The sequence below is a fragment of the Humulus lupulus genome, chromosome 3 (genome assembly GCF_963169125.1).
Source record: "Humulus lupulus chromosome 3, drHumLupu1.1, whole genome shotgun sequence".
NCBI classification, from domain to species: Eukaryota; Viridiplantae; Streptophyta; class Magnoliopsida; order Rosales; family Cannabaceae; genus Humulus; species Humulus lupulus.
In genome coordinates, this window is record NC_084795.1 from 69,494,759 (window position 1) to 69,506,911 (window position 12,153).

The window sequence follows — 12,153 nt, forward strand, 5'->3', positions numbered from 1 at the left end:
AGGCGTAGCTATATTGGAGAATCCCTCCATAAAGCGCCTGTAATACCCTGCCAGACCCAAGAAACTGTGGACCTCTTGTGCATTCTTTGGGGCTTTCCATTGTTTCACTGCCTCGATTTTGGCCAGATCGACTGAAATCCCGTCTCCTAACACCACGTGCCCTAGAAAACTCACTTGAGTCAACCAGAATTCGCACTTAGAGTACTTCGTGTACAAATTTTTCTCACGTAATCGTTGTAAGATTAGTTCCATGTGTTGAGCGTGTTCTTCCTGGTTTCGTGAGTATATGAGTATATCGTCTATAAACACGGTCACAAATTTGTCTAGATACTCACCCAGTACCCTATGCATAAGATTCATGAATGTCGCAGGCGCATTGATGAGTCCAAAAGACATCACCACGAACTCATAGTGGCCATACCGAGTTCAGAATGCAGTCTTCGGAATATTCGATTCCTTGACCTTCAACTGGTGGTATCCGGATCTCAAGTCGAACTTTGAGAATATTTGATGCTCCTTGTAGTTATTCGAATAGATCATTAGTTTGGGGCAACGAGTATTGGTTCTTGATCGTCACCTTTTTGAGTTCGCTGTAGTCTATACACATTCTCATGGTGTCGTCTGTCTTTTTCAAGAATAGTACCGAGGCTCCCCAAGGAGAATGACTTGGTCGAATAAATCCTAATTTTACGAGACGTTACAAATGGTCTTAGAGCCTTGACCCAGCCGGAAGTGTGGCCGACGGGGATGTTGGACCCCTAGGGGGGGGTGATTGTGACAGTCAGAATTTCATGATCCGAAGGGGGAAAGACCGGGTAAAAAAGTTGTGCAACCCCACATCGCCTGGGGAAGGTCAAGTGTGATGATTCTAAGACTGTGTAGGTATGGGACTACATAGTTGAAGGTGGATTAAATGGATTGATGGGTACTACCTATGCCAACAAGATGCATCTTCTTTTCGATAGCCCATCACTTGGGAACTCCAAAGTTAAGCGTGCTTGACCTAGAGTAGTCTCATGATGGGTGACCTCCTAGGAAGTTTTCCCGGGAAGCGTGCGAGTGAGTACAAAGCATGCTAGAAAGACTCGTGTTGGTTTGTAGGGTCAGTCATCATTCCAAGAAGCAACCATAGTGACGTGGGGCATTACACTTTTCTTAGACTTTGAGGTATGTTTTCCCTTAATGCAATCCAGACAAGTATCAAAGTCAATAAAATCTAAGGTATTGAGTACCCCATCATTCACTAATCTTTTAATTCTATTGATGGAGATATGTCTCAATCTCTAGTGCCATAATGTAGAGGAATTCTCATTCATAACAAATCTTTTATTGCCAGCGTGAACATGCACGATATTGTTATGTAAATTAAGGCAGTAAAGACCACCAGACAAAATATCATTTCCAACACATTCAGATTTATTATATAAATTAAAAGACTAAAAATTTAAAGGAAAGTCCAAAAGGTACAAGTCTTAAAACTGAAATCAAATATCATTTCCAACACATTCAGATTTATTATATAAATTAAAAGACTAAAAATGTAAAGGAAAATCCAAAAGGTACAAGTCTTAAAACTGAAATCAAGTTTCTAGAGAAATTTGGTACATAAAAAGTCTTTCTAACTTTAAAATAAAATCACTATTTAAAATTAAATGGCATGTTCCAATATCCTCCACATGTGAGCCCTTCTTATTTCCGGATAAGATGTTTTGCTCACTTCCCACTAGCTTCCTTAGGTTTTGTAAACCCTGCAAAGAATTGGAAATGTGAATTGTTGATCCAGAATCAATCCACTATGTGTTAATATTAACATTGGCCATATTAGATTCACAACATACGAAGGAAATTGGAATACCTTTGTCGTCCATCCATTTCTTGAACTTGACACATTCTTTTTTCGCATGTCCCTTCTTTTTGCAGAAAAAATACTTCACAAAATCCTTCTTTATTTCGCCTTGGGGAGGCACTTTATTTTTCCCCTTGTCCTTCTTGGATGGTTTGCGTTTCTTTCCTTGGGTGGTCATGTGAGCACATTCACCGTTCCTGTAGGAGCCTTGCTTCTTCTTGAGCACACATGGTTATCAGTTCATTGATACTCCATTTTGTCCTTATGTGTGTTGTAGGAAATTTTGAAAGGCCTGTATTGAGGTGGAAGATTGTTAAGGATGTAATGAACCAAGAAAGTTTTAGGAATGACTACATCGAGCTTCTTTAGTTGAGCAGAAATGTCCCCCATCTTTGAGATATGTTCTCTAACTCCTTTTATACCTGTAAGCTTTGTTGATGAAAATTGGTGGATGAGGTTGTTGTAAAGTGGTTTGTCCGAAGTGTCGAACTGCTCATCGATCATTTTGATCAAGTCTTTGACTTTCCCAGGTTGTTCCACCAATCCACGCATTCCCATAGGGATCTTGGACATAATGAACATGATGTTGAGACGATTGGATCGCTCCCATTTTTCATATAGCGTGATCTCAGCAACAGTGCTAGTCGTAGTGATTGCAGCAAGTTCGTCCTTCCAGATTTTGAAATTGTCACCCCTAAGCTCAGGAATTTCGGTAAGGATTTCAACAAAACTAGAGGAGGTTGAAGAAGCTGCATGAATAGGATTACAAATTTAGATTTCTAAAGATTGAGGCTTAATGAAGTCATGTGTTTACCAATATATAACATGCTGAAAGATGAATTTTATTAAACAAAAATTGCATGTGGGCTAAATTTTGAATTTAATAAAATTGGATGTACATTATGATAGATTATTTAAACAAATTATTTGGGATAATTAATGTTTGATATTTCTATCTAAATTAAACTTTATGATGAAACAATTAAATTAATTATCATAACTCATGTGGGTAAATTAAGAAAATTAATTTAATATATTATCCTGATTAATTATATAAATATAATAAAATCTCTGTGTGGTAAAATTATTATACTTATATAATCAATCACAATTTTTGTTCATTATGTGAACCTATTTAGCTTAATATATAAGTTTATATAATTAAAGATGATGTGGCAACTCCCTAATTATTTAAAATTATATAGTTCACTAGACATTATGTTTTCGGCTCTATGAATACCTAAGAACAATTTCGTTATAACATAATAGGCAATTACAGAAAGTAGTGCTCCTAGTGTGGTCGCCCGAAGATCATGAAAATTGTTCTAGATTGAGCATTTGTCTCAGTTTCATGTGTTCTTATGTCAACCACAAAATTATTTATGTATTATTCATAATTTTATTCACCCTAAATATTTATGAATATTAAAGTGCTAAGTATTATTCAACCTATCTTAATGTTTGAATATAATGTTATTGTATCTAGCACAATAATGGAATATAAAACGTATTTAAAATTATAAAGCCATACATATAAAATTAAATATAATAATACTAAGAATAAATTTTGCTTGAATAATAACAAAATAATAATTCAAATTAGAATAATTATTTGTATGTAGGAAAATATATACAATAATTCCATATGTATACACTTAAGGGCAAGAAAAATTCATGCTAAATAAGACAATAGAATCATTTATTGGTTTGATGAACTAATAAAATAAGTGCACAAATTTAATTGTAAAACAAAAATGTAATTATATTCTTAAAATAGCACAATTATTTAATAGTGGATGAATAAAAGAAATATATCATACAATATATACACCAAAATCAAATATTTATACATTTTAATTAATTTCCAAATAACATATAAATTACCAAAATTATATGTTTTAATTAAATTGGCAAAAAACTTAAACATAAAATTTATTGTCTATTAGAGTCAAGAAAATAACAAAATTCCAAAAATAAAGCAAAAAAAGGTAATTTTTAGAATTTTAATGAATTTTTCTTCAAATTTTTTTAATTCTGCCACGTCGTTTTCCTACAGGGGGAAAACGACAACCTCCACCTGGGTCGAATGGACCCAGTTCAATTGCACACGGGTCATGCGACCCGCTTCACAACCCGGTCGGAAAAACGCATTCCGACGACCAAAAAATCTGTTTCAAAGCCTAGATTACACGGAAAATCATTTCTAAAGAGATTCATGGTGTTTGTTTGCATAAGAAACAACTAAAATTCGAACATTAATATCAAAAATAAAATTTTGCCATTGTTGGGTTCTTAATATTTCAATGACATTAGTGAGTTTGAAAACTAATTTTTAATGCATAAAATCATTAGAAAATATAAGCTAAAGAATTTTTAATAGCATTTAGATTAAAAAATGCTTTTGAATCAAAAACCAAAACTTTGAGGCTTTAAAAAATCTCTAAGCCATAACTCAAAGAAATATATATATATATGTATGTATATGTGACTAGATTATTATGTTTATATTGCCAAAAAAAAATGTTAGGTAGGAACAAAATAACATATACTTAAACACAAAAGCAATGCAAACATAATCAAATAACAAATAATTTTTTTTTTTGATATATGCGGCCAAAACAAAAACCGAAAATTATATGTATGTATGTGTGTGTGTATACACACACAATATATGTATATTAACAAGGCAGAGGCGTAGAAAAGACGATTGATACCAACTGTTAGATTAAAAATAATATAGATGCATAACAATCCTAATGTGAAATAGACAGATTGTTACATAGAATTTAGAGGATCGAAAATTTAGACCTCCAGCCATTGATCTTGATAATCTCGATCTACAACTCTAAATCTACAAAAGAAAAAGAACAAAAATTAGAATGAGTACACGGGCTTCCAAACTCTCATTAACTATTTAGATGGAGTTACTAAAAGTCAAAATGAGCAATGAGCTTAGGGACCGGTAGCTTATATTTATAGGGTGAGACATTTTATCAAAGTCTCTGCCACATTTATAGAGGTTGATATATTCTCTCAACTTAATTGAGATATTCCCTCAATTTAATTAGGAAATTAAAATTTAGTAACAAATAAATGTTCACCATTTAATAATGAATAATTCGTGACTTTGATATATAGTAAAACAATTCATTCTAACTAATTTTTTTTATACATACCGTTTAAACAAAAATATATATATTATAACAAGTAGGACATATTTAAAATGAAATTGGAGTATGAGGAGTGTAAAGGTATTATTTAGGTGATAAGTTTGCATACCTGATTCAACTGATTTAAATTTTTAGAAAATTATAATTTAATTTATATTATGATGAAAATTGAGCCTTGAATCATGAAAGATAAAATGGAGAATTAAAATAGCACTTATCATTTATAAATAGTATAAAAACTAAGAATAATTTTAAAAAAATACTATCAAAAGTTGAAAACTATATAATTTACCCACCACCCCATCTATAGGTGGTGGCGGCGGCCTTGAGTTTTGTAACCCGAGGTCGGGGTTCTAAACCTTTTAATTGCACGTTTTGTAAATATTTACTATATTTTCTCCATTGTGAGTTTTGTTGTTGTCTATATTTCTGAGTGGTTTTTTCTTTGGTCTTCCACTTTTATCTTACTAGGTATGAATTAGTATGTTTGAATTGAACCACGTCTGAACTACATTTAAACCACGTTTGAATTAAGTTTGAACCCAAAATATCCTAAATCACACATTTCAATGAAAGTTTGATAAATTGTAAAAAATCAAAATAGATTAACTTTTAATAAATATTTTCATAGAATTATTGTGATATATTTTTATATTGAAAATATTTTTGTTTGGATTTAATTTGATCTTTGTTTGATGAAAAAAATAAAGGTTGTGTTTAGTAAAATTTTTAATTTTGAATTTTTTAAACATGAAAATAAAAATATTATTTTATTTTTGTTTTTTTATTTTTAAAAATAAAAATTTGTTTGGTAACTATTTTTTTTTTTGTTTTTTAAAACAAAAAAAATAATAACGTGTTTGATAATTTTTATTTTTATTTTTCATTTAATAATATGAAGTATTGATTTGAATAAAAAAAATTGAAAATAATTTAAAAAAAATTTAATAGTGAAGAAATTATTTTTTATTTTAATTAAAATTTAAAAAATAATAAATAATAATAGAGTTATCAAATATATTTTATGTTTAATTGTTAAATTTTTAATTAATTAAATAGAAAATTATTTTTTTTTGTAAGTGTTACAACCAAACCTAACATTTTTGACAGATTTGAATAAATATTATTCTAAATCACGTGTCGCGTACTGCGCATGCCAACCCCTGGGACATGTCTGTCCCTTAGAGCTTACTCGCCCGAATCGCGCGTGTATCGCACGCGCCTACTACCAACCTACTGTTTGGCTCACAAACTCCCTTCGTGAGTGGTCTTCATCTCCACCATCCAACCACATGCTGAAATGCTTTTGGCCTTTATTTTACATGCTGCCAAGTGTCCCATTCTCACCAAATGAGATCTCGACAATTGTCCCATTGCAGCCCACTTCAACCAATGAGTTACTGCCACGTGTTAGTTGAACCCAAATCAATCACTCAACTTGTAACACGTGGCAAGTGCATAATTTAATATATTTTTATTACAAAATTATCCTATACAATTCGTATTAAATTTTATTACACTTGCTTATGATTTTAGAAAAATTATATCATTTGAAACAGAGAAATCCAAAGAAAACATTATAAGCGTTCAGAGACATTGTTTTTATTTACTTATTTTATTATGGGTTTCTAAGTTCTTTTATTATTAAGATAGACGATAAAATCTAATATACTTAATTAAGTATTTATTTTTATATTAACTCTCGATAGTACAATATAGTATTAAAGATTTTTGCTTCTCTCAATGATTTCTTTCATCTTTAATTTCAAGTATTTTTATAGTTAGAAATTATTAAAGTTCTTTTTTATATTTTGCTAAAAAATAATATTTTTTTATTATTTTTAGTTTCATTAAATTATCTCACATTTAATACTTAGAAGTTATAATTTTCAAGTGAAAAAAAATATATATTTTAGAAAAAATAGTTAGATTAATTTCTAATTAATTATGATAATTAATACATCAATAAATCTTATTATTTATACTTAGGTGGAATCTTGAATCTGAAAAATTCTTACTCAAACGATTAAATTAATATTTCAGTTAGTTATTTTCATATCTTAAATAGTTCATTTTGTTACCAAAAATCTCATTTTTCTTTAATTTTACGCAATTTTGTTGGGTTCGACCACGTGCTTACATAGTCTTTCTACTAAATTTAAAATTCATGTGTTTGCGTGTTGATAAATTTTAAAATGTACTAATTTTTAGTCCAACAAGTTTTTTGCGCCGTTGTCGAGGAACGGCAAAAAGAAAAATTATTTTAATTCAGATTAGTTCAATTCTTCTAATATTATAATTATTATTATTATTAATGTCGTAAATATTACGTATATATATGAATTAGAATCAGTTATAAATATTAGTGTTATTGTAAGTATTATTATATTTAATATATATTATATTAATATTAGTATTATTAATATTATTAAGCGTTCTATATTTAGTTTTGTTTCATTCTTTTCATATTTATTGTAGGTACTGCCTCTTTACTTTATTTTTATTTTAAATACTGTGCATTTATTTATTTCTGTTCTCATATTTATGGTAGGCACTGCCTCCTAATTTTCTGTATTATTTTAACGTTATTATTATAATTTCTAATACAGTAACTCTTCCTCCTTTGAAAAAAATTGCAATATTTGGTGTATGAGTCGTTGGGAACGAAATTCTAAAAAAACATCTTGTTAAAAGAAGATTATCTTTGATTGAAATTATAAGTGAATATTTAGCCGTTGTGGAATAAAATCGAGAAATTCTTGTTGCTCGGGAGAAAACTCTTATTGAGTATTTATCTCCCATTTTTTCTAATCCTCCATCATGCATTGTTTTTCTTGAAACTAATGCTACTTATGTTGAGCTTAAACCCTCAATAATTCAATTGTTACCATTTTTTATGAGTTAGATAGAGAGGAACCCTACATGCGTTTTAAAGATTTCTCAGAAATTTGTTATACTTTTAAATTTCAAAACTTTTCTAATGAATCTATTAGGCATAGACTTTTTCCATTCTCATTAAAAGATAAGTTTAAAGCCATGTTAAACTCCCTTTCAGCTGGCACCATAACTACTTGGGACCAATTATTTAATAAATTTTTAACCACTTTCTTCCCTATGTCCAAAACTAATAATATTAGGAGAGAAATCTTTGAATTTTACCAAGAAAGATAATGAAAAATTTTACAAGTGTTGGGAGAGATTTAAAGATTTGTAGTTAAAATGCCCACATCATGGATTTGAAAAATGGATATTAGTAAAATGTTTTTATGATGGTCTAACTCCTTCAAACTGTCAAATGATTCAATTCATGCATACAAAATTTTGTTTACAATTTTAAGGGCAAGAGGCTTGGGAGTCTCTTGAAACTTTGTCAGTAAATTCACAACAGTGGAATTATCTAGATCCTAGATAGAAAGCATCCAATGCACCTAAGAGAGTGGGAATTTACGATGTAAAAGATGACATAGATATAAAAATATCTTTATCAAATTTAACCATAAGGGTATAAGCTATGTCATTAAGTCAAACAATAAATGCTCCTGTGACACCTAGGAATGAGGTTTGTTCTCTATGTTTTAATTCAAGTCATAATACCCAATCTCGTCCTTCATTGCCTATTTACTGAGAAGCATTCTCTGATGAAGCTAACGCTCTTCAAGCTTATGGGAAACCATATGATAGCCAATTTTCTCCCACCTATAATACAAATTGGAGAAATCGTCCAAACTTTTCATGGAGACAGAACTAACCTCCAATGAACCAAGGGCATCAATTTCAAATACCAAATCAAATCCATGCCCAACCTAATATGTCATATCCTCCACAACTGTTGGAAAAACTCTTTGCAGGATCTTTATTTATTTTCATGTAATTTACATATTATCAAACAAACATGCAAATTCCTAGAACATGCTCCTATGAAATTGATACAAATACAGAGTAAAGTAAAAACTTACATTACGCAGCGGAACTGGAACAACCCCATCCTTCAATCTCTCTAACCCTTGATTCCTTTCTGTAGCAGAGTATTATCAAGAGATTGAACAAGATCAGCAACACAGTCTTCCTCACTAAGCCTTTGATCAACCTAGAACTAGTGTGGGCTGGTTCTCAACACATGAGATAGAGATCTTGCAGAGAAGAAGAAGAGAGAGTGGCCAAGAAAGGTTAGACTGTCTAGGTTTTCACTTACCAATCAACTGAAGCTCACTTCCTCATGAAAACCCTAGATATCATATTCCTTATATAGGCAACTTAATGATATTTATTTAAATTTAAATTAATTAAAAATAATAAACAAAAATAAAAGTCTTGGGCTGCCATAAATGGACTTGGCCCAATCTCTTTGTTTTGAATTTAAATCACAACTGGGCCTAAATTCAAAACCTTTTTTTTTAATTAATTAAATCCTTATTCAAATTAACTAATTATAATTTGAAACTTGATTTAATATTATTTATTTATATTGATACCAATTTATCAATATTAATAAATTTACCCAAAGATTCTTTTTTATTCTCTAAATCCCATATCTCTGTAAATTTTCCAAAATTGACCTAGTCAACTTTAAAAATCCTAATTGATAATTAAATCAATTAATTGAGACATTCTAAATGATTTACTCAAAGGTGATGCGGGGACCATTGATCCATGAAATCAAGCTCCAACAAGTTACCATGAATTTATTTACGAATAATTTCACTACCTTATTAATTCCTCGTGACTCCACTATAGACTCGGAATTGAACTCTTGAATTCATAGAATGTATTTTCAAAACCATAAATACGTTATCCATTGTTATAACCATTACAACCAGTCAATCCTCTATCGATGACTTACTAATGAGCTGGGTGCAAATTACCGTTTTACCCCTCATCAGTATTTTATCCTTAACTCCCACTAAGTTCCTTATAAATGATATTTCCGTGAACTTAATTACAGAAATGAGATCTCAATCATTTAACCTTTTGAACAAAGAAATTAAGGAAATCATCTTTTCACTTCTCATATAGAAGTTATAGATTTCGTATCTATGAATAATACTCCCACTCAATTACACTAATAAATCTCCAAGATGTAAGTATGGGCTAGACCGTAGGGTAAGCTGGTAACGAACAAGTCAAAAGATTTAAATAATATAATTAGCAGAATATTATCACTCAAAATTAAGATCGACTTAACCTATGGTCAACGTTGTGACATTGATTAGATTCGATAACAACGATACTTATTTATCAATCAATAATCAATATCGGTCCTAGTCCGATGTAACTAAATACATCCGATCTTATCTACTTGGTCGATGCATTGGACAAGACATCACACCCTGAATGTGTAAGTAGATCATATCGTAGATTGCCTAATCAGTGAAAATCCAATGCACTGATCTAATCTTGGGATTCGTTCTTTTGAACATATAACTACAACTATAACCCACTGTGACCTAGTCACTATAATTGTAACTATCCATATGTTCGGGATTTTATAAATGTTTGTATTATTTCAATAATCACGTAATAAAACAAGCAAGCAACACAGTTGTCAAACTAAATGATTTCTACTACTTTTATTGATAATATGAAATCGTGCTACATGTCCGACCTGGTTTTATAAAGGCATAAAACCCAACAAACTCCCATTTGCCCTTTTAAAACAAATGGGACATGTTTCTCAAAACCATGCATTCTACATGCTTCACAATTATGTTTTCTACTTATATCTTTGTAAAGGGATATGAAAGATTTCCTTACAATGCTATCTTCATCACCTTCACTTCACACCTTCGCCACACATCCTCAATAATGTGGTACTTTCTCTCTATATGCTTTGCTCTTTTGTAGCTTCGAGGTTCTTTCGAATTCACTATTGCCTCATTACTGTCACTAGACAAAATGAGTGGTTTATCCATTTCTGGAATAACACCGAGATCCGTATAAAAATTCCTTAGCCATACTATTTTCTTAGCTGCCATAGACGCAGCTATGTACTCACCCTCCAAAATGGATTCTAAAATGGCAGATAGCGTAACGCTTCTCCAAATCATAGCTCCACCCCTAAGAGTAAACACATTTTTCAGAAGTAGACTTCTTGTCATCAACATCAGTCTAAAATATGAATATGTGTAGCCTAACAGGTACAAAGATCCACCTGAAAAGACTAACATATAGTCTCTAGTCCATCAAAGATACCGACTTCCATCTATTGTTTATTTCCAAGGTTTTACTGACACTTGCTCACCACTCCCACTGCATAGAAGATCTTCGATCACAACACAGAACATAGCATGCATTAGACTTCTAATTTCAAATGCATAAGGAATTCGTTACATCTTTTCTTTCTCTTGAGGAGTCTGTGGAGACTGCTGCTTAGAAAAATAAATTCCATGTCAAGACACTAAACATTCTTTCTCAGAATTTGTTACAGAGTAATGACCAAGCACCTCACTAAAGTAGGTCGCTTGAGTTAGAGCTAAAGTTCAGTTATTTATTTCCTTGATGTTCTGGATACCAAGAACACGACTTGCTACAATGAAATCTGGAATTTCGTTTCTAGCCAGTTCTTTATGTTTGACAATTTCTTGACATTGTTTCCAATGAATAAGATATCATCTACATAAAGGATTCAAAACACCACAATGTATTTTTCCCTAAGTCGTCAAACACAAGGGTCAACTATATTTTTTTCAAAAACTCAGGTCTTAATGTTTCCATTTAACCTTAAGTTCCAGGAGCGCGAAGCTTGTTTAAGTCCATAGATTGACTTACTCAGCTTGCCGAATTTCTTGTCCAACTACTTTAAATCCTTCTGATTGATGCATGTTAGTTGTCTAATCAAGATAGCCATTAAAAATGCTTCTTTGATGTCCATTTGCCTTATCTCTTAATCAAGAGTTGTGACTATGGATAAGAGTATACTAAATGAATTTTAACATGGCTACCGGAGAAAAAGTTTTCTCTAAGTCAAATTTCTCTCTCTGCCACGAGTCGAGCCTTTAATGTCTCGACATTTCTATCAGCTCCTCTCTTCTTCTTATAGATCCTCTTGCACCCCATGGGGCTAAAGTACAATGCACATCTACAAGATCTCAAACAAATTAAGAGTACATAGACTTTATTACCTGGTACTTGGCTTCGAGT

The 12,153-nt window shown here is 31.2% G+C and overlaps 1 non-coding gene across 1 annotated transcript; it reads right to left on the minus strand.

Moving 5' to 3' along the window:
- Positions 1 to 8,145: 8,145 nt before the first annotated feature.
- Positions 8,146 to 8,253, minus strand: LOC133828159 (small nucleolar RNA R71). The gene has a single exon (XR_009890796.1). It is a non-coding gene; the product is annotated as a small nucleolar RNA R71 (small nucleolar RNA).
- Positions 8,254 to 12,153: the final 3,900 nt, after the last annotated feature.